General features: G+C 40.8%; 1 protein-coding gene and 1 long non-coding RNA gene across 11 annotated transcripts in view; one reads left to right on the top strand and one right to left on the bottom strand.

Annotated features, from left to right (window-relative positions):
* The window catches only part of KCNJ16 (potassium inwardly rectifying channel subfamily J member 16), a 137,076-nt gene that overhangs the window by 75,616 nt on the left and 33,592 nt on the right, over nucleotides 1-27,868 (top strand). For 4 of the 10 annotated variants that reach the window (XM_010975952.3, XM_064495605.1, XM_064495604.1 and 1 more), the window contains exon 1: nucleotides 6,408-6,531. The exons of 3 other annotated variants lie outside the window; for them this stretch is intronic. The gene's annotated coding sequence lies outside the window, so the exon portion shown is untranslated. Of the gene's footprint in view, nucleotides 1-6,407; nucleotides 6,532-14,609; nucleotides 14,731-27,868 lie in introns of those variants that run through there. 3 more of the 10 variants (XM_064495607.1, XM_064495603.1, XM_064495599.1) reach the window with 1 other exon arrangement.
* Nucleotides 548-6,321, bottom strand: LOC116157812 (uncharacterized). The gene is made up of 2 exons (XR_004142038.2): nucleotides 6,173-6,321; nucleotides 548-1,987 (listed from the first exon to the last, which is right to left on the bottom strand). It is a non-coding gene; the product is annotated as an uncharacterized LOC116157812 (long non-coding RNA).

Here is a 27,868-nt window from a genome sequence, read left to right as displayed (position 1 = left end):
TCTGGGGGCTGGTGAGACTCGGTCTGGGGAACGGGGGCTCCTAGCTGATGTCTAATCAAGACAGTATATTTGTTAGACCAAGGAAAGGTTTGCTCATTCAATACTTAGGCAAAAACAAGGGGTTACAAGCTCTGGTCCTGCAGCCCAGCTGCCTGAGTTCATATCCCAGGGCCTCTCTCTCTTAGTCGTGGGGCCTTGAGCAGACAGCAGGAGGTGCCTGGGCCTGACTCCGCTTCCCTGTTGGTTAAGTGAGAAAAGTAAAGGGGCGATACATGAAAAGTGTCTAAAATGGGACCTGCTGCCAGTATCCACTCAGTAAGTGTTTCTTGTTCCTTTTATTTAGATTCTAATCATTATTGCCACAGTAAAAATACACAGTTGGAAAACTGCAGAGAAGAGTTGACTTCAGTTTTAGAGCTGTGTTTTTAGTTACTTAACACAGAATCTAGTATGTCGCTGTAGACATCATCTTAATTAAATCACTTCATTTGAAATGACACCCACTGACATAGATGCATGTCATTCCCATTTTGTTTGGAAACTATAATTTCATCGTTTAAAAAAATCATTTATTGAAACAGTGTGCATTATGTTATGAAAATGCTAAAGTGGATTGCTCCTTGAGGAAACACATTCAAGCTGATTATTCTTTTTTTTCCTTTTCCCCCCAACTTCTTATCCTGTTCACTCTGGAAGACTCAAAACGTAAACTACACAGAGCCCTTTAAGCATTTAAACAGAAAAGAAAGGAAGAAATGAAGGAAAGGAGAGAGGGGAGGAGGCAGGAAGCCAAGCTGTCTGCCGGGCAAAAGATGGTTGAGCAGAAACTTATTTTATAAGAGTCAGAGCTGTCGTTCTCCTTACAGTATGAAGCATTTTGACTTGCGGTTTGAGGGACTAGCTGTGTGAACTTTATCTTTACAACAGGAAAAATCCCGTTTGCATAAGCAAAGGCATCACATTTCAGTTATGTTCCCTTTGGAGACTCGAAAGTTCTCAAATTCTCCCTCCTCCAAAGACAAACACCAGCTCAGTCAGGTTTGTCCTCGGCCAGCACAGGAGAAGCTCAGAACACGTGGCTCTAGTAGACAAAACAAGAAGACATACAGACTTCACTGCAAATGTCTAGGTTTTGAAAAGTACCTGATGTGGAAAAAAATTAAAAGAGACATAGGAATGGAAAATTCCTTTGCTGGCTTCCTGTTCTCTTTCCTGCTAAGGTGGGATTAGTTACCAGCTGTCAAAAGAAATATCACTTTTAATTCTTACGGAGGGGGGAAGGAAAGCATTAGGGGGGAAAAATGTCTTGGAAGAGAGGGAGGCAACGAGGACCTTCCTTTTTACAATTCATTCCTGCAGTTTGAAAAAGTACAAGAGGGGCAGGAGGAGGGGAGACGAGGGTTATGCTGTCATGTGAAAACTGAAGGAGAACTGAGGACGTTATGCAGGGAAATTAATCTCCCTCGAATATTTCTTGATGAAATAATCAATATGGTAATGAAGTTAGCTAGGGGCTTGCAGCTTGAAGTATTCAGAGAATTCTCTCACATCTTCCCTTGAAGAGACCAAAAAAAAAAAAAAAGAGTTCATAATAGAAAAAGAATCTTTAGAACAAGGACATCCTTTGAAGTCCGATCAACCAGCTTTGATGCAATTCCCATTTCCACAAGGCATGCTTCCTTGAGGAGGGTGATGACTTTTCGATTTACAAGCACTTCTTGCAGAGAAATAGGATTTGCCTAGTGTTTGGGCGCGACTTCAAATATTGCATCACGGATGTGGCATGCTGGACAGTTGACAAAGCAGTCTCAGGGCACAGTATCAGTGAATGCCCATAACATAGAGTAAATCCTACCCATAAACGCGGGCGTGGCTGGGGAGTGCTAGGAAGCCAGCCCGTGGGCCAAAGCTCTGCTTCGCTCGCTGCTCCTGGGCGTCTGGAACTCCATACTTAGTGATGCGTTCTTTTGCATGAAGACAAGCGCTCCTTGACAAAGGTTAGAAAACAAGATTCAAAATTGTAAATACAAGTGAGTCTCAAATTTTTCTTAAAACAATAGGGAGAAAAACTGGAAATAATTTTGCCAAAGGAAATTGGGGCTCCTGATTAATTTTTATTGTCTCCTTTGTGCTCTTATTCATATTATTGATAATAAATATACATAACTTTAATATCCAAGAGAAATTTTTAAAGGTTTGCTCACATTTTCTTCCCCTTTTGGGCAGGGTAATGCTGTTCTTAACCTGTTAGCATGATTTCTTCATTGTATCAGGCTCTTTTGAATAATACAGTTTCATCATTTTTATTTAAATCTTTTGCTGAAGTGAGTGTGCATCGGCTTTTAAAAATGATGAACTAGATTTGCTCCTTGAGGAAGCAAATTCAAGTTAACTTTTTCTTCCTTTTCATTTGCTTCTTATCATGTATATTCTGGAAGGCTCGGAACATGGGATAACAGAGTCCTTCAAGTGGGAACAAGACACAACGAAGGAAAATTTTGAGAGCCGAGAGGATAAATCGAGATAAACCCCAGGCACCGTCTAGTAATTACGGTGCTGGGTGGAATCTGCAGGCAGTAAGGGGGTCTTGGGCCTTAGAAGAGGTGGAGATGGACAAGGAATGATAGGAAAGCTCATTAAGACGGTGAACTGAAGAAAAGGGTCAAGGAGAATAAAAATAAATAAACAGATAAGCCAATAAGCATTTGGTCTCCAAATACAGTATACTTGGCTTACTTTAAAAAAAAAAAAAAAAAGAAGCATTCATTCCCTAGTGTCTCCTGTGTTACAGCTTTCTGCTAGACACTTTGTTGGATTCAAAGATGGATACGGTTCAGTCTTTCCCCACTAGTATATAAAACTGGGCAAAGGAAATGGCGCATGCAACAAGGAGCCATGACATATGGATTGAAGGGGATAGTGCCCTTAAAAAGTTTGTTCTTTTTAAAAATTATTTTTTATAATAAATGATGAATTGATATTTATGGTAGGCAAGGAAGGAGTTAGTAAAGAGAACCTTGAAGGAAAGGTAGAATTTTTTTTAAAAGACTTAAGTGTTTTAGAGCAGTTTTGGGTTTGCAGTAACATTGAGGGAAGGCACAGAGATTGCCCATATACCCACTGCTCCCACATACGCTTAGCCTCCCCCACGGCCAACATCACTCACCAGAAAGGTACTTTTCTTTTACTAAGGATGAACCTTGTTGACCCAGTGTAATCACCCAGTCACCTAATCATCATAGTTTACTTTAGGGTTCACTCTTGGTGTTGTACATTCTATGGATTTGGACAAATGTATGATATATAGCCATCCTTGTAATATATGTACAGTGTTTTCATTGCTCTAAAACTCCTCCGAGCTCTGCCTGTTCATCTCTGCCTCCTACCAACCCCTGATCTTTTTATCACCTCCATAATGCTACCTTTCCCACAATGTCATCTAGTTGGAACCATACATTATGTAGGCTTTTTAGATTTTCTTCTTTCACTTAATAGCATGCACTCAAGTTTTCTCCATGCCTTTTCATGGCCTGATAGTTCATTTCTTTTTAGTGCTGCATAATATTCCATTGTCTGGATGTACCACCATTTATTCACCTACTGAAGGATGTCTTGGTTCCTTGTAAGTTTTGGTGGTTATGAATAAAAGTGCTATAAATATCTGTGCACAGGTTTTTAACTCTTTTGGGTAAAGACCAAGGAGTGTGATTGCTGGACTGTGTGTGTAATGCTGACTTGTATGTAAAAAAGGTAGAATTTTAAATTATAGAAATTCAGTGGAATTGGAATTAACCACATGTTAATCACTAATCAAAAAAGAGGAACATTGTCTTTGGAGAATAGTGAATTGTATGGTTTAGCTAGCTCTAGCTTGGGGGTTAGCAAACATTCTTCTGTAAAAGGCCAGGTACTAAGTATTTTAGGCTTTGAGGGACACCTGGTCTGTGTTGAGGCTCTTAGGGTTACTGAACTCTGCTGTTGTAGGGTGAATACAGCCATGGACAATATAAATGATTCAAAGAGCAGGGCTGTGTTCCAATAAAACTGTTTCATGAATACGGAAATTTGAATTTCATATCATTTTCCCATCACAAAATATTCTTCTTCTTTTAACTTTTCCCCACTGTTTAAAAATGTAAAAAACTACTCTTAGCTCCTAGGTCTTACAAAACAAGAGACAGGCCAAACAAAAACAATTTGTCCATGACAGAGCTAAAAGAGTAACACCTCAATTCTGTATACTAGGGGAATTTCTTTATATAGTCTAACTTCTTTTTACGACTATTACTAAAATCATTGGGCAAAAATAAGGTACAGGTTATTGAAAGAGAGAGAGATTTATCATTTAAAGTTTTTATATTGAAGTAGTGAATTCTTCCATCATCTTGTAATTTGACAAATCTTAAAACAAACATGCCTCTTCAGTTTGCCTCAGTTTCTCTCTGTGTTTCACGGAGGATTACAGTTCCCCAAAGCTGAACTTCAAGAAAGTTAATTTTCAGTTAAGGTAGATTTAGGAAGCCTAGAATGTAGCAGAAAAGCCAATCCAGAGAATCATTTTCATTTGGCTTTAGAAAGTGTTTTTGTACTTACATGTGAGTGTGGGTGTGTCTGATGTTCTGGGAATTTACTTCAAACAAAGGAATAAAACCATGCTGTGATGATCTGACTCAGTTGGAGTTAGGAAGCCATCCAATTTCCCCATCTTGCCTCCTGTTCTGCTCATCTCTGTGGTCTTTTTCATGCTGCATTTAGATGCTTCATCTTCTCAGATGCATCCAAACACCCAAGCAAAGCCACCTTTCCTGAGAGTGTGCTTATAGAGAGAGAGTATATGTTCTTCTAAGTCCTTTCCAATGGACCACTAATGAAGGAAGCTTGGCTTTCAAAAGAGCCAGTGAAGGGAGCAGAGTCATTGCTAATACTCACCAATCAATCAAGCCAGCCTTGTTATGGATAAACCCCAATGAAACTTGCCTGATTCGTATGGAAATGTAGACATTTCTCCAGTCTTCGAATTTTCTTTGTTCAGACAAGTTAACTTCTTGGTCCACTGCTTCCCTGACATTTATGAGTGATTGAAAAGATAGGTTCCTTGGAGGGTTCAAACTCTTCTACCTGTTACTGTGTAACAGGTTGCAAATCATGCATTCCTATCAGAATGTCAAAACCTGAATGACAGCTAAAAGGTTTGGAGCACTAAGTATCAGCCTGAGTAGGTGTTGTTGTTTTATTATGGTGATTATCCCCATTTTACAGGTTAGGAAACTGGGAATCAGAGAGATTAACCAGCTCCTAATGTCCCAAAGCTAGTGACAGCAACCAACTTTGAAATCCAATCTTGCTTCCTCAAGTGTTCATGCTTTTAAAAATGGAAACAAAGACCAAACAACCTCAAAACAGCAACTATGGTCAGAGCCTAGACATGGCCCCTTAAATTCGGAGGGTTAACCCTCTAGCTGGGACCTCCTCGATCCCTTGGCTACCAATGGAGTGAAAAGAAACGCCAGCTGCTTGCCAGCACAGTGCTCCTCTCACAATCTCCTGGATACAGCTCCCCCAGTTCTGAAGAGCTTGGACTGTTATTTCTTTAGTTTCTCGTGGCTGCCCTTCACCTTTTCTGGATCTTTCTCTTGACTCTACCACCTCTTCACTTTCTACTCAATTTCCCGACTTCTGGTCAGCCAACCTGACCACAGGACCGCGTCCACGTTTCATTTAATCCCTTAAGACTAATTGCTGGGGTGGAGGAACGATCCGATTGTGCATTCTGAATCTGGACAACAGCCTGTGTTTTACTTGTCACCTCTGTCTTAAACTCTGATTCTTGAGGTTGAGGGGGTGGGGGAGAAGCCTTCAGCCTCAGCCTCTCTTATATTTATCAAGGCTCATTCAACGGTGGATGCTTGGCTTTTGTAACTAAGCTGCACAGGGTAAATAATCATTAAGGGCATGTGAAAGAGGGGGACGAATGGATGCTTAGCTAGTTCTGGTTGCCTTGTCTCAGCTTTCATTGGCATCCAGTCTCAACTCCGACCCGCTAAGATGCGGACAAAGAACTCTGGTGAAAAGAGTTTCTTCGCCTTGCTCAGACAAGGTCTGAAACACCAGCAGGATTGTTTCCATAGGTCAGAGCCCAACAACCCTGTTTGTAAATATTTGAGTCACTTACTGGCATTGTTGCTCGGATTTCTGGCCCAGGAAATCTTCCTCCTTTGTATCGCAGACTGAGTGAGAAGTTAGCCAGGGTGTGCTTGAATGTCCTTCACACTGTACCTCCTCCCGAAGGACAGAGGCGGGGACATAACCTTAGTCTCAGCTGACTGGCTGTCGCCTGCTTTATAAGATGCCAAGGGCTACCTATTTAGGTTCCCAGGGGGGAACTGTAGGAACAAACCAGTGTCAATGGTTAACCCGGGTTCTTGGTGTCTGGAGCTTTTCTTCCCTGTATTATTAACTACAGAACATTTTTCCCACTGCCCCACTGTGAGCCCCCAGCTCTTAGATCCTCTATGGGGAGAGTGAATACAGGTAAGCGTGGCTCTATTTTTGTTATTATGCACAGTCATTCAGCCTGTGTTTTGCTCATGCTAGTCTCCCTTGATTAGGAAGCGGCAATGCTCTGTATCTGGCAATGTAAATATCAGTGTTGAATTGAATGCAATTAAAGTAACTTAATGTCCTCTACAAGTGCTTTAACTAGGAGTCTGTGTGTCATATTCCTTGAGTTCTTTCGAAGCTTTGGTCTAAAGTAGTCTCAAATTGACCTCTGTAGAGTTTATTAAAGAGACCGTAGTGCACTCTAAGGCAGGTATCTGAAAGCAACCTCCTCATGTTCCATATTCAGTATCAGACGGGGGCTTCGATAATTTCCAGCAAAAGCAAACCGTTGCTTCCCATATATATGTATACATTTATGAATATATGGCTTCAGGTGTGCATTTACACATCCCCTAAAATACTTCAGGAAAAATAGATTAACTCTTTTCCAAGGATTATATATCGTGATAGGAGAGGAAATAAAAACATCCATTTTTCTAGACTTATTTTAATGTAGATTAGAAGCAGAGAATTTTCTCCTGCTGTGTTCACCTTAATTTCTCTGAAGCTTTTTTTCTTGTTCATTAAAATCTTAGAACTTTTGTCTTTGAGTATCTATTCAGAAAACTGTACACTTATCCATCCTTTCTCTCCAGTCAGAATTAATTCTTTAATATAAATAATTGAAATATCTCCTTTGTTGTTGGATATAGGTGATAAACAAGAACTTTCCTAAACACTCGGTGGATTCTGGTCACTTGCATTTTACTCTTATATAGTCATGTGAACTGAAAGGTCTTTAGGAAAACAGGACTGGAGTCGTTCTGCTGAATGTTTCCCTTACAGCTGTGAGTCAGATCCTTAAGAAGATAGAATAATGTACTTTGCCACTTTCCTTCAGAAAATGTAGATCAACCCCTCTCTTAAGTCAGATTTTAACCAATAAAATGACTTGAAGTGCCTGAAACTCAGCTGTTTTGCAGAATACCATGTAAGGGGTTCCTGAAATTAAGCCAAAAATAAGTTTAAAAGTGAACAGGGTCCAGAGCTCAATTCAGTTCAAATCAGCAGAGAGAGAAAGAGGGGGAGAGAGAGGGAGAAAGAGAGACAGAGAGAGAGAGGGAACCAGAGTAACTGATAGGTGTCATTCCTGCTGAAGTCTATTTTTAGAACACGAGAACTATGATAAATCCAAGACATTAGTCCCCTACAAAACCAGACCATGACAACATTTGAAACTGGAAGGAAAGACTGGAGTGGGAGGGACACTCAATGTACTATTTTAATGCATTTTCCTAAATAAGTATATTTTTATTTGCAAAGGAACAAGAGTCTTCAAGGACATTGAAAAAATATGTTTTTTCCACTTATCCATATGAGTGGTGAGTCCATGTTAAGGCTTGGATACAAATTAATTGAGATCAGTAAAAAGTGTAGTTTTGGGGGAAAATGATAGATATATAGGGGATGTTTAGAGTAAATATTTATAACCAAAACAACCCAAGGATTTAGTCGAATCTTTCTTTTTTTTTTTTTTTTTTTAATTTGTAAGACCCATCATTTAACAAACTATTCAGCTTTTGTCCCCTATAAACTTTATCCTGGAGCGTTTTATGTTACTTCCTTGTTCTAGGAAAAGTGGCCTCAAATCTAACTTTAGAAATAGTGGATGGAAAATGTCATTATTTCAGGCATCACATAGACTATAAATATTTCCATGGTAGGGCGGGGAAATAAGTCTTTTAGGGCTTACTATGTGCTGGGTGCTTAAATACTGTGTTCATTGGCTCTTTGACTTTGAAAAGAGCTTTTATATTCATTTTATGGATTAAAATTAGGTTTTCCACTCTCCGGCTGTGTAATCTTGGGAGACTTTGAAATGAGCCATTATATTCATTTCATAGATGAAGGTTGGCTTTTTCACTTTCTGGCTGTGTAATACTTCAGGTAGAACATTCAAACTCAGTCTTGTCTGAATTCCAAACTGCGTGTGATTCTCATTACCACACAACAATCCTACCTCTTCTAATCTGATGATACTAAGTGTTGTGAGGCTTGATGCAAACGGCAAAGAGGCAGTGACCCCCCAAAGATCTCACCTGTGTGATCACTGTGCATGAGTGTGGCTGAGAACGCAGACAGGTTACCAGTACCCTCTCTCTTGGACCTGTGAGTGACGCCTTCTCCATGGATATCGGTTTTCAACAGACAGATGGGACATCGATCATCACAGCTCCATCACTGAAGCTGAAACCTAACCCGCAAAAATCTACCCGGATTCTTTTTATAAGGTGATGGCTGACACTATCCTCTCTTCTAGGCATGTACCATTATGTCACGTTGATTAAAAACAGTTCTTTCAGAATGGAAGGCATTTTGCTATTTGTTTTTCCCACTAGAACCATGTTTTTGAATAATGGGAAAGAAATAAGGTAATTTTCTTAAGAAGGCAATGACCTACATTTTGTGTGTGAAAACAGAAACTCTAGAATTCTGAACCTTTTTTTTTTTTGCCACCACCGTCTGAGCCTTGGCCTCTATTAAACACTGACTTGGAGATAATGGGTCCTTAGGTCATTCCCTGACTTGATTATTGATGCATTTAGCAAAAGAAACATTTTTCTCTAATTTATTCATTGCACGATCCTCTCAGCAAATATTTATTAATTATGAAAAAAAAGTCCTAAAGCCTGAGGGTTAAATGGGAGATTGTTTATTACAATTAAACTGTTTATTACAGTTAAGACAAGTGAAGGAGGAAAAACAGATAATTTATCATTGACTGATACAATAATTCATGTATTTATCAAATGTTTATTGATGGACTGCTCTGTGTCAGGCAATGATTAGACATTAAAAATATATTGGTGAAAAGGAAAAGACAAAAATTCTTGCCTTTGTGAATCTCACGTTTTAGTAGATGTTGGTGGACACTGTCAGTAATAAACTAAATTGAACATCAATGATGGTGAGTAGTATGAAGGAAAATATAACAGAAAAGAAACTATGTTTGGTGGGCGGAGTGAGAGTATTGTATTAGTTATTTCAGAACAACAAATATTTGTTATCTCACAGTTTGAGCTGGTCAGAAATCCAGGCTGATCTCGGTCCTCAGAATCAGAGTCTCTCATGCTGCGGTCAAAGAGTCCCATGGGATTCAGTCATCTCAAGCCTCAGTGAGGGGAGGATTCTCTTCCAAGCTCAGTCACATGGTACTTGGCAGGATCTGGTTCCTCTGAGGCAGTTGGATGGGGGGCCTTAGTCGCTACAAATTGTTGGCTAGAGTCTTCCTTCAGTTCCTTGCCACTTAGGTCTCTCCATAATGCCAACATGGCAGCTGGTTTCCATTAGATCAAGCAAGCAAGCAAGACAGAAGACAGAGTCTTTCTCTAGCCTGATCTTGGAAGGATGACATCCCCTCAGTTTGACCAGATTCTAGTGATTAGAAATGAGTCACTCATTCCAGCCAACACTCAAGAGGAGGGGATGTCACAAAAGCATGAACACCAGGAGGCAGGGATCATTGAGGGTCGTCTCCATAGCTGTCTGCCATAGGTTTACACGTTTAGTAGGACTGTCAAAAGAGCACTTCACTAAGTTGGTGATATTTGGTCAAAGACCTGGAGGTGATAAGAAAGTGAGCAGTGTGGATACCTTGGAGAAGAGCAGTTCAGGTCGATGGAACAGCCAGTGCAGAGCTCTGATGTGATGGGCACATTCGAGAAACAGCAAGAAGACCAGTATGGCTGAAGCAAAGTTACAAAAAGAAGAGTGATGGTAGATGAGGTCGTGTGGATGTGCCAGAAATTTTTTTCCCACAATGGAGCGGATTCTGCAATCTGCGTGTGTCTGACATGTTTTTCGAGATGTTTTAAAACACCGCTGGGGTATACATTTGCATAGACAAGGAGGAAGAATATTGTGTATGGCAGGAGGTGATGATGATGAAAATACAGACGTGCAAATAAGGGTAAATGAAGACATGGTTCTTCGAGCTTGACCCACGGAAAAATGAAAACGTATCTTAACACCAAGACTGTGCTGAGGCTGATGACCTGCCCGCCAAATGAGACGTGTAAGGAACACAACAGTCCATCAACACAGAAACTCACCCCAGCTATTGCCAACAGGCAGGGAATTACAAAGCAAATGTCGATTTCTTGGGCAGTAAATGGTATCAGAAGGCTTTCTCCAAACGGCTGTCTTCTGATTAGGACGTAGTCTTCTCTCAGATTTCAACAGGTAACAACCAGCAAGTCATCCATCAATCTTAGCATCTTCAAATGGCCCCTCTGTTGGAAACCATGGGAGTAAGGACTCTCTAAACAAACAACCCTTCCGAGATGCATATCGTCTTAGTCTGCTGGGGCTGCTGTGCCAAAAATACCATAGACTCGGTGGTTTAAACACAAACATTTATTTCTCACAGTTCTGGAGGCTGGAAGTCCAAGATCAAGGTCCCGGAACATTAGTTATCTGTTGAGACCCACTTCCTGACTCACAGAGGGCTGTCTCCTTATAGAGGTGAGAGAGCTCTCTGGGGTCTCCTATTCATGAGGGCTCCACCCTCATGACCTAATCACCCTTCAAAGGCTCCACCTCCCAAATCCATCACTTTGGGGGTTAGGATTTCAGCACAGGAATTTTGGGAGGACACAAACATTCAGTCCACAGCATCAATTAATGTGGAAATAAATTCAGGTTATTTTTCATCAAGTTTCTAAGCCCAAGAGCTCAGCTTTGGGAAAATGGCTTGTCTATATGCTGCAGTGCATTGAAGGATTCCTCTGCAGAGACGGTTGCATCCTGCTTTCTTAGCTGACAGCCTCAACAGACTTGGAGGAGAATTCTTTTTATTATTTTTAAACATTATGTACCCTAGACTTTGTAGTTATTTAAACATAAGGGGTGGATGATTTTATTTTTCTTATAGCTGCTCTGAAGTGAAAAAAAAAGGGATTGATTTTTTTTTCCCCTTTTCCCTTCAGGGTTTTCTACTCCAAAGTAAAGGATTCAGATGCAGAATGTACACAGCATCTTAAAGAGGCTTTGACTTTTAAAAATTTTTCTAGTTACCTTGGCTCCACATTCACTCTCCTTCAAAAATAGATATGAAACTATCCACAGATGCGAATGAAAACTGAAAAAAGTCGATCATCTGAGTAAGAAACAGTCCCCAAACAGACTTACCCAACAATTCCACATAAAGAAGATGATTTTTACCTTAACAATGTCCAGAAATATTACCTCAAGTCCTGATTTTATCGCATCTGTATGAGTATAGTTTTAAAGACTTCAAATGGTTACATGGCTTTAGATTATATCCTGTAAGATTTATTATTTTAAATATCAAAAGTGAAGATGCAGTTATTCTTTCCTTTTTTGAAAGAAAAAAAGTACGTTACAGCACACATGACCAAAAAAAGTATTTCATCACAAGTGAATTTTCATTTTTCATTATATTCCATTTTAAATTAGAACCATGTTCCCATGCGGTCAATAATCATTTATTGTGTCTGGATACCAAGATGACAAAGACCTGGTCCCTGCCCTCAGTCTGGCAGGAAAAGGAGGATCTGTAAATAATTAAGGGCAATTCCATGGCCTAGTACCACGATAACATAAAATATGATCAGCGCACCAACCAATTGAACGTTTTCAGGAACGCGGTGAGGTGACAGCCAAATACACAGCACGTTGCTGTTGTCCTGGGTCTGCGTTTGGAATTCAGAACTTGTAGGCACTGAAGTATTGTTTTTACTATGAACTAGTGCAACGTTTTTTTGTTGCCAGAATGTCACTTTGATGGTTCCCTTAAAATTGTTGTCTTCTTCCTCCTATAGTTTGGTAACTGTATGAGGTTTATCCAAAGAAATAGAACCAATATGATACATATAGACAGAGAGAAAGAGAGGGAGAAAGATTTAATATAAGGAATGAGTCATGTGAATGTGAGGGCCGGCAAGCCTGAAGTCTGTAGGATAGGCTGGCAATCTGGAAAAGTTGACATTGCAGTCTTGAGTCCAGAATTTTCAGGTTAGGCCAGCAGGCAGGAAACTCAGGTTGAATCTCTATGTTGCAGCCTTGAGGCAGAATTGCTTCTTCTTTGGGACTCCTCAGTCTTTGCTCTTAATACCTTCAACTGTTTGGACGAGGCCCACCCACACTCTGGTGGGGTCATCTGCTTTACTCAGTCTACAGACTGCAAACTTTAATCCCATCTGACAGACATCTTCACAATAACACCCTGATTGGTCTTTGACCAAACAACTGGGCACCATAGCCTGGCCAAACTGATACATGAGACCATCCATCCCAGGAACATAGGGCATCTTCTCTATGCCTGTATTTTGTTGTGCAGTTAACAGACATTCTAAGTTTGAAGCTTCAGTTTCTGTAAAATAAATTAACTGTATTTTATTTGTTATATGTATTTCAAATTCTGTAAAATGTATATGCCTAAAAGTACCCTCATTTTTGTATAGAAGCATCCAGTCATTTAATACAGCATTTTCAGTGCTACAATTTTTGAACAATGGAATCTGGACAAAGAGTAAATGATTTCTTCTAATTGAAACAAAGAAAAAATTATTTTAAAAGACACCACAGTCCAGCCTTCTAATAGCATTGTCTTTTTTTCTATTAATTTCACTTTCTATACCATATGTTTCAGCGATTACATGCTCTCTCCTAGATTTTTGTGTAGCTTATTTTTCATATGTATGAGTCCTACCAGCGTTCATAGTAGTAGCAACATGCCAGGAGCTGTGAGAAGCCACAAGATTAACCTGGTGTACCTTTTTGAAGCATTAAACCAAAAATTTGGATGGAGAGTGGATAAATTAATTTAGCCGATAAGCAGGTTAAATAATTTGTAACGTAGCATATATTTTAAAGAAAAATCATAAGACTGGAATACTTCGAGCTTGGGCCAAGTTCTTTGTGTAATATCTTCAGATCCCCTAGGATTTGGGGTAGAGATGTAGGGGGTGGGGTATGTAATGTACTCATTTCTTTTCTGTTTTTTCAGGATTTTTTAATGCAAAAATTTGAGAAGCATTATTAAGGGATGATTTGGGGGAGGCCAAATACTTGCATTAGGTTAGTACTTGATTGGTTAATGAGCTCTACCCTCCTCATCTCCCACCCACTCAAATATCTACTCACCCACAGACTCCACCAGTCTTCTCACTACTAGGTACTTTTCTCATCTCACGTGAGACTGTTCCAAACAGCAGTGATTCAGGACATTCTGTCCCACCTTTGGGAAAATAATCCGAAGTACCTTCACAAAACAAGGCGCCTGGTGTAATGGCCAGACCAAGAAAGTCGTTCAGTAGATCTCTGAGTCAAGGTTCTCCTGCGTAGAAGCCACGGCACGGAGTCTGCTGAACAAGAGTTAATAACCCTCACCCAGGTGCACTTACCTGAAAGACGCATTATCCATCCTGATGAACTGGGAGGTTATTAACCGAGCTTTCAGCATTCTCAAAATGTACTGTTGAGTTCTATTTATAGATGGCACAATAAAATCCTTCCCCGAATTTGCAACTAAAATTTGAGAAGGTGCCAGAGTATCTGAGGCTATGAGCCATGCACCGGGATTGTCACACCCAGAAGCCCGCTCCTTTTGTTTAGGTCAGAATCGAGTCAACTTGTGGGCGGTGAGAGAACACGCAAGGAGAAAGTCGTGTGGCTAATCTGAGCAAATTATCTAAGACATGTGAGTTACACATATTTAAATTTAGGCCTTGTGGGAATAGAAGGTGGTTTCATTTCCTTATGACTAAATTTTTATTTAACTGTACTGGAAAACAGTATGGAGCTGGAGATAAGATTACACCATTCACACCAGGAGTTTAAAAGCTAAAGAAACATTCAGAGAAACAAAACGGAACGGAGCAAAAATCATAAACAAGCACACCCAAAGAAAACCAAACAGGGGCGAAATATACTTTGCTTTCACGCTCACAGTGGGGATCAGGACCATGTCTGTGCCTCACGTTGCTATAGGCAGATTTGGGGGGTGCTTTTCCCGGACACTGGTGTCAGCTCATTTCTGTTCGTAGCTGGCGTGAAGAGTGGACCCTGTTTCTCCAGGCGTGCGTGGACTTTGGTTGTAGTCTGTTGGAGCAGCTTGTGTGACAGAAGCACGGGAGCACGGAGGAAGCGGAGCCGGGAAGTGAGCAGGTGAAATCCACAACTGTGTCCTCAGACCTTTGCTATCCAGGGTCACCATGCTTCTTTTTGTGTGGGGGAAAAAACTGACTGTACTCATTATGCACTAAGTAATACCATGGTAACCGTATTGTCGACCTGGTTGTTTTAGGCATCAAACTAGCAGCATTCAGTGACCACCTTGCCACTTAGGAGACTGAATGTTAACTTTTACACTTTTCCATGGATTGAACAAAGGGCACCTCTGTTCTTCTAAGTAGGCAAACAAGACTCATTGCATTTAAGCACCAGGCTATATAAAGATAAATCCATCAGCTCCTTGACATCGGAAAGGACAAAGCCTAGCAAAGGAGGACGTGGGCAGGAAAACCCACTTTGCTGGGAAATTGAAGGAGGCTTTACATTGGGAGTAATACTTGTGTTTCGACTTAAAGCAAAAAGAGATGTCTGCCTGATCTACAAAGAACCTAACATATCTGGGGAAATGAGAAGTTCTGTGTGGCTGGAGTGCAGGGTTCTTGGTGTGAGGATGGAGGCAAGGGGTAATGCATGGAATAAAGAAGTGGGATGACCAGATAGTAGCTTCCATGTGAAGGATATTTGTAGGGTTTACCCTTCTTTCCCATATCACTTACAACCGTCGTTCTGAGACTGAACTAGTTCCCCATTCTGCAACCAATTCTGGGAAAGGAGGATGATTTAATAGAAAATAGAGAGAACAGAGGAGAGATAGGAGAAACTAATTAGTGATGTTTTTCTGTTTTATGGAGGACTCTTTGAGATGGCTTTAGGAATTCACCTGCAAAGACTCAGTTCCTCTGGACACCGAGGGACGAGCAGATAGACTAAAAGGGGCATCATGGCGGTAGAAAGAACGTTGGGCTCCAAGTCAGAAGTCTTCAGGCTCACTCTTATGATGCATTTATTTTTTAAATTTATTTATTTTATCTAAATATTTATTTTATCTATATATTTATTTATTATATCTATATATTTATAAAAACTAGAAAATAAATTTGACAGTAAGTAGTTCTCTATTGTCAGTTTCCTCACCTATAAAATAAAAACATTCCCGTCATTCATTTATACATTCCTTCAGCAAACACCTAATAATGGTGTATATATGAAGTGCGTGTGTGTATAGATGTCAGTGTCAACATAAATACATATCTATTCATTCCTCTGGTTCTGCTTTTCTAACCAAACCCTGATAACCAAGCCCATCAGGTGTATGTCTGTATATATACATGACTTATCATAAGATTTGACCTTACTTCATGGGTCGCAATCTGGTGCTGGACCCTGAAGCTGCAAGGCAGTCAGCTGGCAGGATGGCTGGATATGAAGTGAGAGGCGGATCACAAATGAGAACCAGCGAAGATGAGCTGGAAGCCACCGGGACCAAGTGGAGCCCACGTCGGCCTCTCACGGCCTTTGCGCCTACAATGAGATAATGGGGTGTCCGGCAGGGGAAGCTGGTGCCCTCCCCCATGTAACCCAGGAGTCACAGAAGTTGAAGGAGGAGACCCAGCGGGAACCATGGGCTTACCTGCTGCCCTGTGCCAAAAACACGAGCCAGCAGATCGGTGGCAACCTCTGTGATTTTCCACAGTGCCTCATGCCCTCCGCTGACCGTCTGATGCAAAGAGGATGTGGCTGTTGCTTTCCTTTGCCTGACGAATGTCATGCCAAATGCCTCCCACAGCCCAGGCTATCCGGGAACCGTGAAGGACATGGAATTCTGGAACATGTAGCCCCAGTTTAGCTAAATGAATACAATCCAAACTAGCACCTCTGACACCTGCCATTCAGGATATAAAACAAGTGATTGAAACATAATTCCTACCTTCAAATAGCTAACCGTATGGTGGGAGAGAGTCTTAATTCACTCTGATATGTGTTGTAATAGAACTCCTTGTATAATAGAACACACGCACAAAGCGAGAAAAATAGCCAGGAGCAAGCTTTGGAAGTGGGACATTTTTAATGATTTCTCAGAGTCTCATTTTTGGCTACTTGACATCAGATTACCTCCATTTTAAAAAAGATGAAAACTACAACGTAAATTTGTTCTGGGTATTTTAATGACTTCGTATTCCCTGAGATTCCCTCGTCTTTTTTATTTCACTTGGGAGAGTGGTGGTGCTGAATGGATAGCAACCGGATCGCTACACTAACCCAGGGCTTTCCGTCCACGGAATTATGCCTGCTTATTTAAGTCACCAACCGTGTTTCCACAGAGACGATGTTTATCTTGCTTGAGTATAATTTACCTCTCTTATAACTTGAGGGGAAAAAAAAAAAAAACCAGATATACACCAAGAAGTTTATTGACAAGTCACAAAATCCCTTGACCGTTAATAATAAAGGAAAAAAATATTGAAGATAGGAAGGGGCCTCAAGATCCCGTGCCAGAACTGTACTGTGAAAACAACCTGTTTATCATCACCGTCTCTTCCAGATTTTTCTCTGCCACCTCTTTATTAGACTATGCTTGACTGCCTCTTTCACCTTAATCTTCTGCCTCGACTTCTCTTCCTGGGATGCTGTCTCGTAGGGCAGACTTGGTATATTTCAAAGACTCCATGTTTTCCCTTAACACCAAGGTAGTGTCACAGTGATGGGTGGCCTCATCCGTTCTTTGAAGGCTTTGTGTCCACAGCCCCAAATGTTCTGTTCACCAAAGTCATGAAAAGAAGATATTTCTGCTGCATCGTCCATGCCTGATACAAGGCTACCTGGAAGAACTTCTGTCATACCCGCCAACATCAGAGGAGCCTGTGTCATTTCACAGCAGAAATAATAGTTTCAATTTACTCCTTGATTTTTATTTAACAGACAGAGGGTGCTAATTACATGCTGTACATCATTTTAAGTGCTTTACCAAGTATTAATCCTTCCATCCTTATGAGGAACTTCATTTTTACCGATAAGGAGACAGGGGCACAGAGAGGCCATGAAATGTTCCCAAGGTCACACAGCTCGTAAATGGCGTAGCTGATTTGGGGCCAGGCGGCCTTTCTCTATATAGCATGTGTCCTAAACCACTAATCTGTGCCCTCTAAAGAACCTCAGTTCCTCCCTAAATTCATATCTGGGTGATGATGAGAAAAGCTAAATGATACTAACACATAATTTGGATTACACATCTCACATTCAAGAAACCTTTGCACACAACTCCACGTGAGAGCCTGACAAATGTTCCGGCATTGGATCGATAAGATAGAATCAACCCCTATCCCCTGAACCCTGATTATTGGTTTCTTTGAAGTACTCTGTTTTGTACACCAAGCGTTAAATTGTACTTTTCTCTATCAAAGGCATTTAAAGAATAAAAACAAGCAAATCAGAAACAGAAAAGAAAATACCTGTACTCTATTAGTGGGTAGAACCCCAGCTGCCTGAGCACAAAAAAAACTGTCGTTTTCATCAAAAGTTAATAAACACAAACAGAATTTTTAACACCATAAATCAAAAAGGATTTCATTTCATTGAGCAGGTATAATATCCAGTCTAAGGAAAGTAATATTTCATCGATGGGGAAAAGCACAATTGCGGTCTGTGGTCCTAATGACATATGGAAGTCTGGCAGCTTTTGTACCAAATATTAAACTAATACCAAACAAGCCATTTGTTTGAGGGATAAAATACAGATAAAAGTAGAGCCCAGTGGGCCTTGAGAGATTTCTCAGTTTAGAGTATGAAGTCTCTCTTTAATTAATCCAATATAAAATAGACCCCTTTCTTTGTGCCAGTGAATATTGACTTCATTTATTAGAAGTTACTGCTCTGAATGTTCACATACTTACAATGAGAGTTTTCGTGGAGAAAGCAGAAGCTGTCTTAGTTTTCACTCTTGCATTAAAATTAATTAATTAAGAGTAACAGTGATATAAAGTCACCAGAGTTAGCCATTTAAGGCACAGCAAATCCTGTATTTCATTGGTTCAGCCATTTATTAGAAATGAATTAAAACTTTTATTTTCAGGAAGAGCATCAGACAAAGCCAGTGATCAGCACAATAAAACTGTATTTTTAATAGTAAAATATTTTCAGTATTCTCTTAAAGAAAAAAAACTGTACTTCCAAAAAAAGCTGTTCAGGTACATTTTTACTATTCAAAAAATAATTATATCAGAATTGTTTATTAATCATTTCCCAGGGTTCATCATAAGATGATTGTCTTTTGAAGAAATAGGATGTTTATTTTTTTAAGTTGAAAAAAAAATTGGGAAAAATTTGGCAGTTGCCCTACCTTCGACTGTCAGTGCATTCATCTTAAAGCTGCCCGAACTCATGAAGGTTCTAATAAACTTCTCTGTTGTGCTTGGCATTTCCTTTTACGTAGTCTCAGCTTTTAAACTGAAGACCACATCATTCACTCACATGCTTCTGTCTTTCTTGTTTTGTCTTTACTCTTTTTTTTGATTTGATTCCTATTGAAAATAACTAACATCCTTTGTGGTAGCACTTCAAAGCTTAGAAAATTCTTTTACAGCAATGATCACATTTTATCTTCAAAAAACAAAAAAACAAAACACCTCTGAGAGTACTGGAAGTAACAGTAGTAGAACTCTTACTACAGTGATGGAAACACGAAGGACCTGGTCAGTTACGTGCTGTGCTGGTTCCTGGCGGACCAGGGAACTCAGACTCCAGGGTTTCAGCTCAGATCCATTCCTCTTTCACATAACATGCAACTCCACAGAGCCTCCTTTCCTCTTCCATCTCTGCAGCGGGGAAATCTTAAGAGGATAACAAGTACCTTCTCAGCGTGCCTTCTGTCTGCATCGTAGAAGCAGACGGATCTGGATTTTTCATCTGGCCTCTTTCCCTTGTGCCTTGTAATTTCGGCGAGAGGTTCTCAAAGTGTGGGCCACCGCTGGCAGCACCAGAATCACCTGGGAGCTTGTACAGAATGCAAATTCTCAGGCTCCACCTCGGACCAACTGAAGCAGCCACCCTGGGGATGGAGTCCAGCGTGTCTAACAAACCCTCCACGTGGTTCTGATACACTTAAAAGTTTGGAAGCCGGGGGAATTTATAGGCCAAGGCACTTCACTGCTAAAGAACTTCTGCTTTCTCTATTACTGGGTCAGTGATCCCCATGGCGCAGAGCTCTTATGAGGATGGGGGCAATGGATGTGCAGACAGGCACTTAGAAATGTTGACATTCCTAGGGGATCAAATATTACGGCAAGCGTTAATTCCAACTCTGAATTCAGTGACTTTGGTCCTCTAGAGAACAGAGGTGAAATGACTGCCCTTCGTGGATGCAGTATTATTTCTAAACCTGGAGGAGAGGACTGTTTCTAACTTACGGATGAACTGGATGGTCCTCTTTGGCTGTACTCCAAGTAGTTAGTGGCTGCCATTTAAAAGAAATCAAATGAAGCCAAGTGTTATTTTGTTTGTTTTTTATTTTTTCCTAGCTAGCAACTTTAGTAAAAACTCAGGGAGGGGGCATGACCTCTGTCTTCGTCACCAGCATCTTTCTTGTTTTTGTTCATGTGATTCTGACAGTTGTGTCATCATAGCTTCACCCGGTGGCCAATTTTAGTTCCCTGGTCGAAATTGCTTAAAATGTCTATATGTGAATATGGCTCTGTCATTTAAAAGTTCTTAGTATAAGAGAAAATCTATACATTCAATTTAAAAACTCAATTAAGAAAATTTTTAGGCTTGTGTCCACCAAAACAGGTGAAAGTTGGTCTCATGTAGCTGTATGGAGTTAGAGGGGTGAACAGGCAAATCAAGTCAATTTCTGCTTTTGATTCCTGTTTGTCCTCTTCGTGGACTTAAAAACTAGAGAACGTTTGTTAAGACCTGCCGTATGCCAGGCACCAGGCTGTAAGCTTGGGGTCATCTTATCTTCCTTTATTTGGCTTTTGGGGGGATGGTGTGGGGTGGGAGGTGTTCTTTAACAGGAATTAGGGGATTTAAGACACATCAGTTGGCTACGTAAGTCTTTGTTTTTAGATCGAATTAAGAGCCTTGCGTAATTTGTACACTAATTTTAACTACCAGGAATGAGAGCTGAAATACACCTGCTTTCATTTAACTCTCAGAGCGCCCAGATTCCTGAAGTTTAAAGAGAAGCAACCGCCCAAAGCCATGTTTTTTGTTTATTTGTTCCAGTAGTTCCCAAAAGCAGGATTCTTAACTCGGGGGAGACAGTGAGAAAAACCATAAAAACAAACAACAAACTTGTGCTACTAAAGTGTAAATCTGCAGTTCCCAGCATTGTGGTACTCTGTAACCAGACGGCATGCTAATAAACAAACTTAACTAGAAGAAGGGGAAATATTTAGCTATAAACTAGACTTACCACTGCATGTAACATTTTTTCCCAAAAGGTTTTCATATCTCTGTTTACCAAATCTATAAGTAGATTAAACAAAATTAAAAGCTAGTTACTGCAGTATTTACAGAGAACACACAGCTCTAACTCTGTTGAGAATCTCTAGTCACATCACAGTCAAGGTGAGGGCGGAGTATGAGGTGCTGACACTGCACATCCTGGCAGCAACTGCTTCCTTCCCCCTCGGTCTCGTTCTGCTGCGCTGGGACTTTTAAGCAGAGATCTGACCAGGGAACTGGTGGTGTCCACTTCTGTCCGGCCTCAGCTGTCTCTCTGCATGACCAGAAAGCTGTTCAATTATTTGCTCAAGCATTTCTTTTTTTAAGTCTCCACCTCAGATTTAATCACTTACTTATCTTCCTGCCAAAGAATTTGTGCTGGTGAAACAGGGCAACTCGATCCAGGCAGAACCTGCTGTTTCTGCTTCTATCCAGAGGGTCAGCAGTAGAAGGGCTGGTTGCAGTGATTTTATAATTGAATGGGGTAATTGTTCCGGGCTTTTTGTTTTTCCCTTGGAAGAAAATTCTACAGGCTTGAAAGCCCTAAGATAAGATGGAAAGTCTACCCCAAAACACTGTGTGCCTTCTCACAAACCTTTTAGCTAGTAGAAAACAGATCATCTTTGTTATACTTTGGCTGGATAAAATTGACATGTTATCTGGGTGATTGAGGTCAGTGGAAACACTTAGGGTCTATTTCCCAGGTACTTTTCTAGGCTGAATTATGGACCTAGCTCAGGCACACAGTCCTCCTTACAGACTGAGTTGAATTCATTGGCTACATTTAGCACATTCATATGTTACAGACACTTAAAAGCTCACAGCTGCCATTTCGGAAGGCTCGAATTCTGTAGTCTCTCTTCAACAATCTGATCTATCAAAGTAACCAGGAATGCGTAAAGTACTGTAGAATTTTGCTAAATATGTCAAACAGAGAATTCTGAAAAGATGGAAGTGACATCCATTTTGTTTGCCTCAATGGCCAGAAATATCACCAAAGCCTTGTTCAGAAATATTCTTCAGGAGATACCTGGCTCCTGAAAAAAGACTCCAAAGTCCCTAGCCAGGCAGGTAGAAGTTTTGCCATTTGCAGCCCGGCTTCGTGTTTTGGCCTTTTCTGTCCCCCCGTCTCTTTCCCACTTCACCAGAAGGCTGTGCCCTCTCCTCCCATCTGGAGAAAACAAGCCGTCTCCCACGTCACTCACCATCTAAGCAGCTCTCTTACAGTCTTACCCAAATCCACCTGCTCCGCCCCCCTTTTCCAGACGAAATAAGCCGACAAAGAGCACACCCTGCTGTGAATTCATCCAGACTTTGTTGCCGTTTCTGCTCATCCACCTTCATCCATGACCATTTCCAACTCATCTGACCGTGAGTCCAAATAAAACTTAAATAAAAATACAGCTGAAATGATCATTTCCTGCTTGTTACAGATCGTCTTCTAAAAAGCCTACTAATTCCGCAAGGACGAGCGTCCGGTCTTATACATCCTACATTTGCAACCTTGAACACAGAAAAAGGGGAGAGGCCTAAGCAATGGCGTTTATTTCTTTGGGGCAAAAAATCAAGAATTAGGCTTAGGAATGATATACAAGAGGATTGGCCCCTGGATAGGGTACGTTGCAAACAAGTTAAAAATAGACAGGATTTATTTTGGGCCCTTCTTTCCCTCAGTCCCTCCCTGGTCTGGCACTACACACGCGCGCACACACACACACACACACACACACACACGCACGCGCACACACGCGCGCGCGCACTCCTTCTGCTTTCCTCTGTTCTACTGGCTGCATATCTGGTTCTTTGCTGTCGCCCCACGTTGGTCTTTACTTTCCTGTGATTCTCCAGGCCGGGCTTTAGGAGGCTTGATTTTCACCTGTGCCTTCTTTGGACTCGTTAATCAATAGAAATGGATAAAAAGCCAGACAAGAAATTCAGGCAAGGCTTTACTGGGACCCGTGCCGCAGCACGAGGGAGCAAAAACGAGTAGCCTGTTCCCGTTTCTGTCTGCAAGGTGGGGTGAGCTGGTCCCTTAAGTGAGTGAGGGGTGCGGCTGCTCGGTGGGCCAGGCTGGGTGGGTCGAGCTGTGTGCAGGGATCAGGCGCCGCCTGCTGCTTTTGCTCCCGGCACCTCAGAAGCGGAAGTTGGGTTTTGGACTTTTTGTATCGTGTTGGTCATAATATGCCCCAACTGCGCATGCGTGCAGTTACTTTTCATTCCTTATAGTTTCTTTGTATTTCTTGCTGGAGGAGACGTCTGCCCAGGAGCAAACACTCCTGGACAGTAAAGGGTCCCAAGTCCCAGGTCCCAGACTATCTTGTTTACACTTAATTTGAAACTCAGGTGAATGGTCTACACAGTGAATAACATTAGTAGGTCAAGTACGGTGATGGCCTGTGTGTGTGGCTGGGGTGGTAGGAGCAGGGAGGTGTTTAATTTAGGCCAAGTGGGAGGGGTGGTTACTTATCCTGTTTAAGCGTTTATAGGCTGGGAAATCAGGTGTTAGACAATACTAAAAGGTCTAAAACGTGGTCTGCACCATAAATAAAAGAATTCTAAAATATCTATTTGAAATCACATCAGGGTGAACCATAGTGGGCTCTTAATTTGTTTTTTCAATTTGGATTTCATTGTTTTGTGAGTCTCAGTTCCCATATGGGATCAAAATATCTTCAACAATATCTTCCAAATATGTGTCTGTTCCCTCTAGCCTGTGTATTCAGAATTATGCAATAAACTAAACAAGCAGGTTTACCCCCAGAACATAGATGTCTGGTGATCTGTAGATACTATGTAAAGTTGAAGAGCAGCTTTTAAAAATTTTCATCACCTCTCAGTCATGTGATATGTCACAACCTAAGGGTAAGTTTAATATCGAGAATGGCATTTCTGCAAATCAAACTCAGAACCTAACATATGTCAGGCACCTGGTTTTATAGTTGGAAATAATTGAACTTACTTGTCTATCCATCTGCAAAGGTGGGGGCATAGTAGAAGAGTCCTTAGAGAGGAAGACATAAATGGAAGAAAATTCTAAAAGATGTAAAAAAAACCTTTGAAATGCAAGGATGGATGTCTAGCAGTTTCCCGAGGCAACGATAACCAGGTGGCTTCAAACGACAGAAATGTATTCTCTCTTAGTTCCAGAGGCAGCGGCTGGAAGTCTGAAATCAAGGCTACCCTCCCTCCAAAGCTCTAGGGGAGGTTCCTCCCTGGCCTCTTCCAACTTCTAGGAGCCTTGGGGATTCCTTGATCTGTGGCAGCACGACTCCCACCTCTGCCTCTGTTACCAGCCCTCTCAGATCGGTGGACCCCAACTGGGTCCTTCCCTTGCTGGGAGCCACTAGTGCCAATTGAAGGAGACCAGGTTCAGCAAAGCAGAACAGAAACTTTATTCACTGATCAAGGAATGGAGAAGGGAGCGCTCGTGCTCTAAAGACAGCCCTTCTGCCCAAAAGGAGGAAAGCAGGGGAACTTTTAAGGAGTAAGAGGAAGGAGCACCATCAGAAACTGGGAAAAGGGCAGAGATTTCCAGGAACAGCCGGCACATGTGCAGTTCCTCCAGCTCCCCTGCATGCGGCACTGACTGTGCCTAGCAAGGTACAGGTACCCTCTTTGAGCAGAGAGCTTAGCACGATGCTAAAGCAAAGGCAACTTGCAGATACTTCTAGGTTTCTTCTGCACAGGAACTGCTCTTGCCATTAGGCTGGAACTGGTTCAGGGCAGGTGACGGTCACATTTCCTTTGAGGTGTAACTGAAATATACCTGTGACAAACATCAGGGGTTTTGGAACAAGACTAGGAATAGGGTTAAGCAGAGATCTTTCAGCTTCCCGGTATATGTATAGGTGACACCTCCATCTTCCCGTGGCTGCTTCTCTGTGTGTCTGTTCCTTCTTCTCTTAAGGGCACCAGTCTTACTGGATTAGGGTCTACCCTAATGACCTCATCTTAACTTGATTACATCTGCAAAGAGCCTATTTCCAAATGAGGTCACAGTTAAACGGACCAGAGGTTAGGACTTCAAAATATCTTTTGAGGAGGACACAATTCAACCCATAACAGATGATGATGGCAAAGAAACGAAGACCTCCATACTTTCCTCAGAAAAGGGTAGAGAAATACAGTGAAATGAAGGGTGGCTTTACTTTCTTTTCATTAACTCTTCCTATTGTGCTTTTAGTCTATGTTGGCCGTTACGACATGCTAAGATAATACTAGATGGAAGCATTTGTTTTTTTACTTACAGTTTTGAATCTTGCATCCCTTTGAAGAGGCATGGCCTGGCTGTTCTTCCATAATTTTCCATGACTATTAGTAGTCAGTAAGCAGGTAACCTTAATGCTGTCAATAAACAAAACGGGTGAACACATTTCACAAAGAGGAAAGGAAAGGCCAATTTTTTTAAAGAAAGGGCAAATAAAAGGAACAATTAACTGTGGGTAGAGGAAAGGTGAAAGACACGAAGTGGTCTCAGAAGTAGTTATCCGATAAACATGGGGAAAATAGGGATTTGGGACTGACGCAATTATCTCATGACTCACATTTTCTTCCATAACTTCTCCTGAGCCCAGGACAGCCATGTGTTCTGAGGCTTACTCTGTATTTTCCAGACTGCCTAGCCTAAAGAGAAATAACAGTAGTAACATTTGCATTTACTTAAGGCTTTGGAACAAATCAAAGTGAAAATAAAAGTAACCTTCAAGGAGTGTCTGCAGGGAATAACTGACTCAACCATGGTGGCCAAGGCTGCCCTTTGGTCCTTATTTTCATGGCAGCGTTAGCAATATATTGAAGCGGTATTTCAAGGAGGGTGGAAAGGTAGGAACATCAGATGAATCTTTCTAGGAAAGAAAACAACCGCTCGCTGAGGGCACTGTTGATGAGTCTGTGTTGCAATTGTGAATTCGAGATAGTTGCAGAAGTTGAAAGAACTTGAGCTGCTAACAATTAGTGAAAGTGTGTATTGTGTACACAGACACCATCTAGATAGAAAGAATGGGCTGGCAGAATATTTAAATCATCCACACCCATCCATACTGACTTTATGACTATAACTCAATAAAAAATGTTAAAAAATAGTAATTATGAGAACTAGAATTAGCAATATCAAAAAAACATTTCTTTAAAATGTTAGGTGAAAAAGCAGGGTACAGATTTGTTTATATGCTATAATTGCTACTCTATAAAATGCGTATATGTGAGAGAATGACTAGGAGTGTGCAGAAATGAAATTCCCTCTGCTTGCTTGGGAGAATTGTGAGAAAAAAAAGTATGTAGAACATGGATGTGAGGTAGAAAATTAATAAAACTTTAATTGATGAATAAAAAAAAAGAGTCAGATTTGAAAGTAAATGCAAAGTGGGCAAAACGTCGTGTTTCCAAGAACATGATGCATCCAGCTTGGTTATAGTTTACCCGTCCTGAGAGAGGGCAGGAACTGTTGTTCGGCCTGTGCTGCAGGGCCATGCAATTTCTCCACAGAAAACTGTTATCTTTGACTATGTGTTACAATAGTTTTCATTAAAATCAGATTCAATTACAGTTGAATCAATCCAACTTTAATATATTGGTTAATAGATAATTCAATTTCTAAGAAAGCCAAGCTTCCTTGAAAAAAGTGATTAAGTGCATTGTTTTACTCATATAATAGGGAAGTTTGAATAACTTATGTGGGGAATGTTATTCACAAATGATTCAATTTTTAAAGTATTCTGTGGAGGCTATACTTTTAAGAAGTATATTTATGTAAAGTGGCTGTCCCATATTTTATTTACCACCATATTGTACTGTTTATTTTGAAAGGCTGAATATACAGTGGCCAAGATCATGTATGACAGTAGAACTCTGACTCACAAATTCTATAGCAAATAACCCTGGAAGACACATTTTGTAGCCATTGGCCTAAAATGGTAAAGAACTGGTGTTTGACTTTAAATTTCCCTAATTTTTTTTCCCCACTTCTAACTTAGAACCAACCAGATAAAGCAAAATGTACTTCCCAATCATAGTGGATGCCCTACTTCTAATTAACCTGGTTCCAGCTTCTCATGCCAACAGCCTTGGATCACACCATACCTGAAGCCTTCTTTTTTTTTTTTTTTTTTTTAAACTGTAATGCTTTCCCACTCTGCTGCCTCCCTTTGAGTCTCTGCCAAACACAAGTGATGGTGGCTGACTCCCTTGCTACAGCAGACTCTGAATGATAGCCCCTGCTTATTCTCATTTGGGTGGTCTTTATTTCTACAATACTTATTACAATTTCCATATAGAAACCTTTAAATGGCAAGATGGGCCCTGCCCGAATTTAAAAGATCACTTGGGGCCACTGGACATTCAGCGTAGAGCCAATAATTTTGAAGCCAGACAAATGGTTAGAACCGGTTCAAACTTGGATCGAGATTTCTTTGACCTGGTTCCAATCTGTGATAATTTGGCATTTGTATTACTCAGTCCTCTTTCTGGGTCATTGCAGCAAAGGTCTCATTGCTTGTGAGTCTCCTGCACACAGTCTGGTTTGGGCATTTGTTTTCTTTGTGAAATGACTTCACCTGTGACGAGTTCAAATTGGCTGTCTGTCTTTGAGAACATCTGTTGTGCCTTTATTACGAGGAGTATGTTGTCTTTGATTTTAGGTTTCAGTTCTAATCCTGCTCATAATTTTCATTCACAATTAGATATGGGAGACTCTAGCAGTGTATTTAATGCTTACTTAAAAATTGCTAGTGACATTAGTAACTATCTTACGGGTTTGCTTAAGAATTAAAACAGATCAGATAAAATGTAAAAC

This window comes from Camelus dromedarius, chromosome 16, assembly GCF_036321535.1.
Source record: "Camelus dromedarius isolate mCamDro1 chromosome 16, mCamDro1.pat, whole genome shotgun sequence".
Taxonomy (NCBI): domain Eukaryota; kingdom Metazoa; phylum Chordata; class Mammalia; order Artiodactyla; family Camelidae; genus Camelus; species Camelus dromedarius.
This window is presented reverse-complemented; position numbering and strand designations above follow the sequence as displayed.